Raw genomic sequence first — 8,541 nt, 5'->3', positions numbered from 1 at the left:
CGGTCATGAGCCTCCTTGAGGGCCGCCCCACCCCCTCCACTGGAATGGTAGTGCGCCTGACCACAGCACTAACCAAGGCGTCCACCTTAGGGCCCGCCAGCATATCCTTAATTGCCGGGTCCAGGGGGTACATGCCGGACAGGGCCCGACCCCCTTTGAACGAGGCCTCCGGCGCATTCTACTCCAAATCTATCAGCTGTTGCGCCGCTTGCAGGAAGGGGAAATGGCGGGCTGTGGGACGAAGACCCTCCAGCAGGGGGTTCTGCGTAGATGCCTCCCATGGTGCTGGGGCCTGGAATGGCCAACTCCGTCAGGCACTGAGAGACCAGGTCGGACAGATCTTCCTTGGGAAAGAACCGCCTCATGGTTCGATATGGCTCTATCCCCGAGGGAAGTTCCCCCTCCTCAGGGGGTTCGGACTCGTCCTCCGAGATATCAGGGTCCGCATGACCCGGACTGCCGGAGGCTGGTGCTCACGATAAGGGCGAGAAGGTCCGGGGGCAGGGTCAGCCGGAGCAGCGGCGGGTCCAGGATGAGAAGCCGACTGCATCTGTACAAAGGCGTGGATCCCCTTAAATAAGTCCACCCAGGAAATGGAAGCGGTCTCCAGCCGTCGGGGTACCAGGTCCCCCGGGATTCCTGGCTGTTCGAGACGGCCCGCTAGGTCCGGGGTGGCCCCTGGGGAACTGTCGGTAAACCTCGGTTGAGACTGGGCCTGGCCCGAGGCTCCCACTGCCTCCTCACATTGGGCACAAAGGGAGTCTGGCTCCTCGCTCTGCGTGGCTCTAAGCTGGCACGCTGAGCACAGGGCAAGAGCTTTCACGCCAGAATCAGGAGGTGCCGCCTCTAGAGCCGCCGGGGCATTTAAGTGTGCCATGGCGCCGGCGCTTATGCTGTCAGCAATATGCGCTCAAGAATAATATGAGCCCAAGAACACTATGCGTTCACTAGTATGCGTTCAGCAGTCTGCGCTCAATGCTCAACAGTATGCGCTCGATAATATGCGTTCAGCAATATACGCTAAATAATAGACAGTATGCGCTCACTAATATGCGGATAACAATATGCGCTCAACAATATGCGATCAGCAATATGCGCTAAATAACAAACAGTATGCGCTCATCAATATGCAATATTTATTTATTTATTTATTTATTTATTTATTTATTATTTTTATTATACTGAGTTTCATGATAGGAATCACATCAACCCGGTTTACAATTAACAATGTGAGTAAAGGCAGAGAGTAACATAGTAAAACATTTCCCAATTCAACGTCACATATAGAATGAAACTTAACAGATATAATAACAATATTTAGGATGTGAGAAAGTTACAAAAAAACAAGGAAAAATAACTAGGATCTGAAAGGGGGAGGAAATTGAAGGAAGAATATTAACATTTTAGCCAACTGTATCAATTAATAAATATGTATAGTATTATAAAAATATAGATGAGTAGCAAAAATGATCAAATATGATGCTGTTGTGAAGTATAATAATAAGATGCTGTGACTGCGTATGAAGTTAGTGGGTTTATTACAGTTCACTAACTTTGTGTTTGTGCTGATGGGTGGGGAATTTAATCCAGTTCTGGGAACGCTTTTTTAAAAAGCCACGTTTTTAGTCTCTTCCTAAAAGTTGGGGCGCATGGTTCTTGTCTTAATAAATAACAAACAGTATGCGCTCAATATTATGCATACAGCAATATGCGCTAAAGAATAAACAATATGCGCTTAACGTACGCTTAGCAATACACATATATGCTGCGTTGTGCGCCTATCCGTGTGCGCCTATCTGTGGGCGCTCAATACCTGAACAAGGCAGGCAAAATGGCGACCTCGACGGCGTGCCGCATGCAGGCAACGTCGCCGATCCTCGTACCTCGGAGACCAAAAACAAGAGATGTATGCCTTACCTGATCTTTGGCGCTTCCCGGCTGTAACCCGGGCGGTCTCCGGCTGCGGGAGGAGAGGGGGGAAATACCTTCACCGCCGCGCTCGAGGAAGTGCACCCGCTGCCTCTAAGCCTCCGAACTCGTCTCGCTCGGGGCTAAGTCCACGCTGGGACCGAGGCGCCTCTCAGCCAGGCCCGAGCCCTTCTCGCTCGGGGGCTAGATCCCTGCCGCGATTCGGCCACCGGACCGAGGCCTAAAACCTCCGAGGGACCACAGAAATCGCCTCGGGAAACTCGACTGGGGGAGGGACCCGAGGGTATCACCGCAGGAGTGCGGGGCTCGTCGTCTGAGAAATTTGGAAAGTAGAAAGTAGAAAGTAAAAAGTAGTATTGGAAAACACGCTCAGCGAGCGTGAGGTAGCTCCAAACTGCTTTGGAGACGGAAATTACTGAGCGTCTGCACTTCCTGCAGGGGTATATGTACCCGTGCTGACGTCAGATCCGTCTCCAACTGCTAGCACGAGCACACTATACCCACTTGTTCTGAGTCCATCTGGCTACACACTAGGAAATAAAGTATTTATAGCTTGCATGTGATTTCTAATACTACCATCATTATTAATATAGGAACAACAAGAAGAATTAATAAATTGGCAAACCCCTCTTTTGTCAGCAAGCAACATGTCTAGCGCCATACGATTATCTAAAACTACTGCTTTAAGAGACTTGATCTCTAGTTGCATGAGTCCCATAATCTTCATTGTCTCATTCATTGTGATATCCACAGTGGCAGAAAGATTTTTTAAAGCACTTTCAAGTTCAAAAACTCCTAAACCAGGAAAAACAGTCCTCAAAATACAATGAAAAGGATCACTGTCCATCTGGAAATAAAATAGTGACCTGCGCCTTCTCTTAGGGGCAAACCAGTTCTGATGATGTTTGTTGAGAGAAAACAATGGTACAATGTATCCAAAGGAAAACTGAGCAGTAGTATTAAAGGAAATAGTATTTACTGTTCCCCACGGTGCAAAGAACCACAGTCCTGAGGTATCATGGACTGATAGTCTGCTGTCATTCTCTTTTACCTCAGAGGTGGTAAAGTAGATTTTTGATATGTTCCCTCCGATTACAACAGGTAGGCCCAACACAGAGCAGCCTTGCACTTCAATATAAGCCTTGGCAAGCAGAAACATGGGAGAAGGGGTGTACTCATTATGAGTATAGTTCCCAGTACACCTGAGGAACATAACGTCCATAACCAGTAGAGCAGGTCACCCAGATCCTTTTCTCAGTCTCCATAGGACACAGCTGGCAAATCACATGGACTGACTGGCTGCTCTTGCTGCGGTCACAACGAGGTAGAGTCCTGTTAAAGCATGGAGGATACCTGGGGCATTTATGCTTATAGTCCCCGCAATATGAAGGATGTGCCCCGTGGAAAGCCACCACCTTGTTGTAGACCTTGTACAGGTGAACAGTCATGTTTAGTTCATGGTCAAAACATTCATGTACAAAGCTCCATCGTGCAGACAGATGATATTTCACCACAGAATAGTAACCCCTTTTGTAGGTGATGGTCATCGTATCGGTGCAGTTTGCCCAGGGTGTGGCACCCTCCGGTTGAAAACACCACCCTGCCTGTTTGGTGCGCAGGGGTAGGGCATAAGGGTTAGTGTGGGTAAGAGAGACAGCAGTAGGTGCAATATAAGTATCTCGATTAAGGATGGAGGATTCATTAAAAGGTACGGGAACAAACCCAGAGCCATCTGGCTGTAGATGATAACATAGCCAACAATCTGAAAGATTCAGGGATTTCTGCAGTGTTTTAGTATAGGCCAGATAAGTCTGTACATGGGGCCCCAGACAGGGCCATGTCTCTGTGGAGTGCAAATGAATCAGAAACAAAAACAGGATCATCTCTGTTCTGTGGCCTCGTCTATACTCAGGAGCTTCCTGCAATACTGTAAGCCTTTTTACAGTGAGAAAGATGTACCCAGGTAGGGTATCCTTCCAATTTTACTGCAGAATGTGAAGTTAAGAGTACCTGACAGGGTCCCCCTCCACCTGGGTGCCAAAGAGTTCTTTCGTCGGAAAATCTTCAGAAAAACAAAATCACTTGCTTGCACACTCTCAATAGGCACAGGGTCCACTGAAGGAAAAGATGCTCGTACTTTCTGCCAGTGTGAAGTCAAAACTTTTTGCAACATAAACAAATAATGGTTAAGATATACCTCCTGGGAAAATATAGAGAGCAGTGGAGGGTTTTGGTATTAGACCAATTGCCATTGGTCGTCCAGTGACTATCTCAAATGGGGTAAGCCCTGTCTTTGAATGGGGTGATACCCGCAAAGCCATTAGAGCTAAAGGGAGAGCTTGTAGCCACTGTAAGTGTGTTGCAGCCATGATAATGCCCAGCTTAGTTTTTAAACTGATCAAGAACAAAATATTGCTCTGTCACTGTAGAAACAATGTCTTGTTGAATTTCATCTATCCATTTTGAAAATGATTGATAAATGATTGAATGATAAACTTTCAATTTCAACACCTACACTCCAAAGTAGGTATGAATAAATTTTTAATAAAGCTTAATCCTTTTAAATGTATCTGAAAAAATATTTTTAGGAAGAGCAGAAGGTTTCATATAGAGTGTAGGTGTCCCCGCACCAATATCATGATGGTTATAATCATTAACCTCCTGCCACCTCCATATATGTGATTTTTTTCAAAATGATTTTTTAAAAATATTTTCTCTGTATAGTCCCAAAATTTCTGTGGCATCCGTGTTGTAACCAGCAGTGCTGTCTAGGCGGAAATAAATTAAACCATTCTAGATGAAATTATGCTGATATTTAAGCGGGTACCTTCAAATTTCTTTAGTGTTGGCTTTCTTGAATGATAATAATAAATCCCAACATGTCCGTGTTTCAGACCTGAGTCTTTTTTCAGGGGAATATCACCATAGAAATCTCCACTACTGGAATTGTTTACCTCGCTGTGTAGTTGATAGCTCTGCTTTTTACTGCTCCATGTCTCAGAACAGATGTCTCAGGACGTCAGCTGAACCATTTCTGACTCTACTTCCTCTTAAATATCAAACCCGGCAAGACTCTGGAGCCAATAACAGACTTTTCCCTTGAAGAAGACATATCAAGTGTCTCTTTTCAAATAAAACTAACCCTATCCACCTGTGTGTTAGTGATTCTGAAATTGGACCTGACAGGGAAGTATCTGAAGCTGTTCCCTGTCATGTTGCCCAAAATTGACGGACCTGATGGAACACTGTCCTGCACTGCACGTCCTCCATTTTGTTAGTGCTGTCAATTTTCTCCTGTGTGAACTGTTCCAGCGTGAACTTAAAGGGTATTAATCAACCCTAAACATTACTGACAATATTTACACAGGAGGTGTGACTCAGATAACATGATGACTAAATCAGCCTAACAGGAAAAAAACACTACTGCTCCCCAATAATATTATCTCAATGAGCAGATTTAAAAGGCACTGCACTGCCTTAGCATCCTCCATTTTAATATGGAGGACAGCACTGTTGACTGTACTTTGACAAAAATAAACACTACCGATGTGAGGTTTAGAAAATTTTCATGGAACTGCTTATACTGGGGCCAAGCAACGCTTCAATAAAATATTCAAATTTAACTCATCGTTCATCTCTTTGGGATGTGATGATAATGTATATATCCAAAACACCTCACGATAGTTAAGTTTGGCTCCAATATCGCCTCCTCGAGATGAAATCTGTACTTGCTCCAAAATTGTCCATTTTAATTCGGTAATGTTGTGGTTTTTCTCCTTAAGATGTTGAACCATGGGTGCAGTCATTTTTGCTGTATTGTACCTTGATTTGTGTTCTCCCAAACGTATTTTAAATCGGACGTGAAGTTTGACCTAAATAAATCTGGGGACAGGGACATACTATAGCATAGATGACATTATATGAATTACAGTCCGAGTTTGTTCTCCTCCACACTCCTGTCACTGATTCTTCCCATGATACTGCAGTGATCGCCTGTGAACACCAACTGCAGTGACCGCACCTTTGATGGCCTATAATCGTTTCTGCTGTTGTTAATGTGTTCAATTGTGCATGAACTGTTTTGTCCCTGATATTCCTACCTCTGGCCATAGCAAACGTTGGAAGCTCTTTGAAAACATCATGGAGAGTAAGTACATGCCAGTGCCATTTAATGGCAGTGATGATAACCCCACCGCCGTAGATTGTCTTAACACACAGATTAATCTTCATTCATCTTTTTTTGGTTTGTATCGTAAGAGAGCTTGACGATCGCTAAATTTGGCTTTCTTGTATGCCCGGGTGATAGCTTTCTGGGGATACCCTCTTTCAAGGAATCTGCCTTCTAAAATCTTGGCTTGAGCCTCAAATTTCTCATCTGTGGAGCATATACGTTTAGCTCTAAAGTATTGGCTCACTGGGAGTCCCATCTTGAAACTGACTGCATGATGACTTGAAAATCTTAACAAATTGTTACGAGCCGTCTGTTTTCGATAGATGGTGGTATGAAATTCGCCATCTTGTACACTGATGGTCACATCCAAGAATGTGACACACTGTGTAGATACCTGCGCTGTGAATTCTAAATTGGAATCCACTGTGCTAATCCAAATAAGGAAATCTTGTAACTGGTTGTGAGAGTCTTCCCGTATGAAAAAGATATCATTGATGAAACGATACCAACACTTGATGTTTTTCCACCATTGCGATGTCCTTATCTGGGTGTCTTCGAAATAGGATACGTACAAGTTGGCTACCGCCGGCGCTAATGGAGAACCCATGCGGATGCCATGGGTTTGATGGTAGTAATGTTCTCCAAACCAAAAGAAATTATTGAACAATATAATTTCCACCAGTTCTATAAGAAAACTGGTTCTAATTCATTGTGGAGTGCTACACTGTAACAAAACTTGCTCTACGATATCCAATGCATTCTGCTGAGGAATATCGGTATATAATGAACTGATGTCCATAGTTACCATGCTCGTAATATCCAAATTAACCTTTAATTGTGTCAAACAACTCAAAAAATGTGATGTGTCCTTAATATATGAGGGGGCTTTCTGAACATAAGGTTGCAAGAAAATATCGATAAATGTAGCCAAAGGTTCAAGTACTGACCCATTTTGAGATACTATGGACTGTATCGGGGGAGAGATCATATCTTTATGAATCTTGGGAACTGAGTATATTACTGGTCTTCTGGGATTGGTTACTATAAAGAAATCCTTTTCCTTTTGTGTTAAACCCAATTCACTATATACCAGTTCCTCGACTGTGGACATCAATCGCTTTGTGGGATCTTCTAATGTAAGTTGGTAATATTTAGTGTCTTGTAAATGAGACATTAGTTTATCTATGTATGTCTGTCTATCCTGGATGACCACAGCACCCCTCTTATCCGCTGGTTTGATAATGATTTGTGTAGAGCTTGATAAACTGTCTAATGCTTCAGTCTGTGTTGCAACCTCGAAGGCCTTGCATACTGTTATGGCCTCGAAGACCTTGTGTTCTGTTATGGCCTCGAAGGCCTTGCGTTCTGTTGTGGGATGGGTTTAGTTTGCCCTTGGGCCTCAGCCCGACCCCAGGCGCACCCAGGGCCGACCCGAGGGTTGACGGCGTATTCCAGCGTCTCTGGCGGGATGACCCTCTGCCAGGCCTGCAAGCTCCCAAGGCCAACACCCAAGGATGTTGGAAGTTGAATGGTCCTCCAACCATTCCGAGCCCTTTCGGACCTGCTGCGAACAGCATGGAGCAGCAGGTCTGGCCTGAGGTTGAGGGTAGGAGCTGGACTGAGAACTGGAACCAGACTAGAACAGTAGACAGGAACTGTAGCAGGACTCGGATACTGTAACCAGGCAGGAACTGTAGCAGGACTCGGATACAGGAACTGGTAGGGATGCAACGGCATCACAGATGAGGGCGAAGACATCACAGGAGACCCATTGCACAGTCTCTCAGGGCGCCCTACTCAGCCCACCCGCAGGACTGAGTCGCGGAACACCCTGTCCCACTGAGCGCCCTACCCAGCCTGAAGGCTGGTCATGGACCATGAGGAGACGGGACATGCGCAGGGAAGATCCAGGTGAGGAGGAACTCCGATGTCGGGACCAATGACATCCGAAGCTCCGACGGCTGGCAGGAACAGAAGATCTAGAGCACAGGGATGGATCCCACCTGTTGGCCACTCCAAAGCCCAGCAGGTCAGAAGGCCAGGAGCACATATGAAGACACAGGGAAGAACATCCGGGATGGCAGGAACATCAAGACGTAGAAGATCATGGCAGGACATCAGGATGAAGATCAGGACAGGAACATCAGGATGCCTGGACGGGACGTCTGGACAGGGGCCTCAGGTACGAAGACAAAACTTGACATGGCAAAACCTAAACCTAAACCTAAACAATCACCTAAACCTGAAAGCGAACATCAACAAAACCACCAGAGACTGCTTTTATAAGCTCCAAGTGCTGAAAAGAATACGGCCTCTCTTCCACACACATGACTTCAGAACGATTCTACAATCAATCATTTTCGCAAAGCTGGACTATTGTAACTCCATCATGCTTGGTCTCCCTTCTTCACACACCAAACCATTGCAAATGGTCCAAAATG

This window comes from Rhinatrema bivittatum, chromosome 19 (genome assembly GCF_901001135.1).
Source record: "Rhinatrema bivittatum chromosome 19, aRhiBiv1.1, whole genome shotgun sequence".
Classification (NCBI taxonomy): Eukaryota; Metazoa; Chordata; class Amphibia; order Gymnophiona; family Rhinatrematidae; genus Rhinatrema; species Rhinatrema bivittatum.
This window is presented reverse-complemented; position numbering follows the sequence as displayed.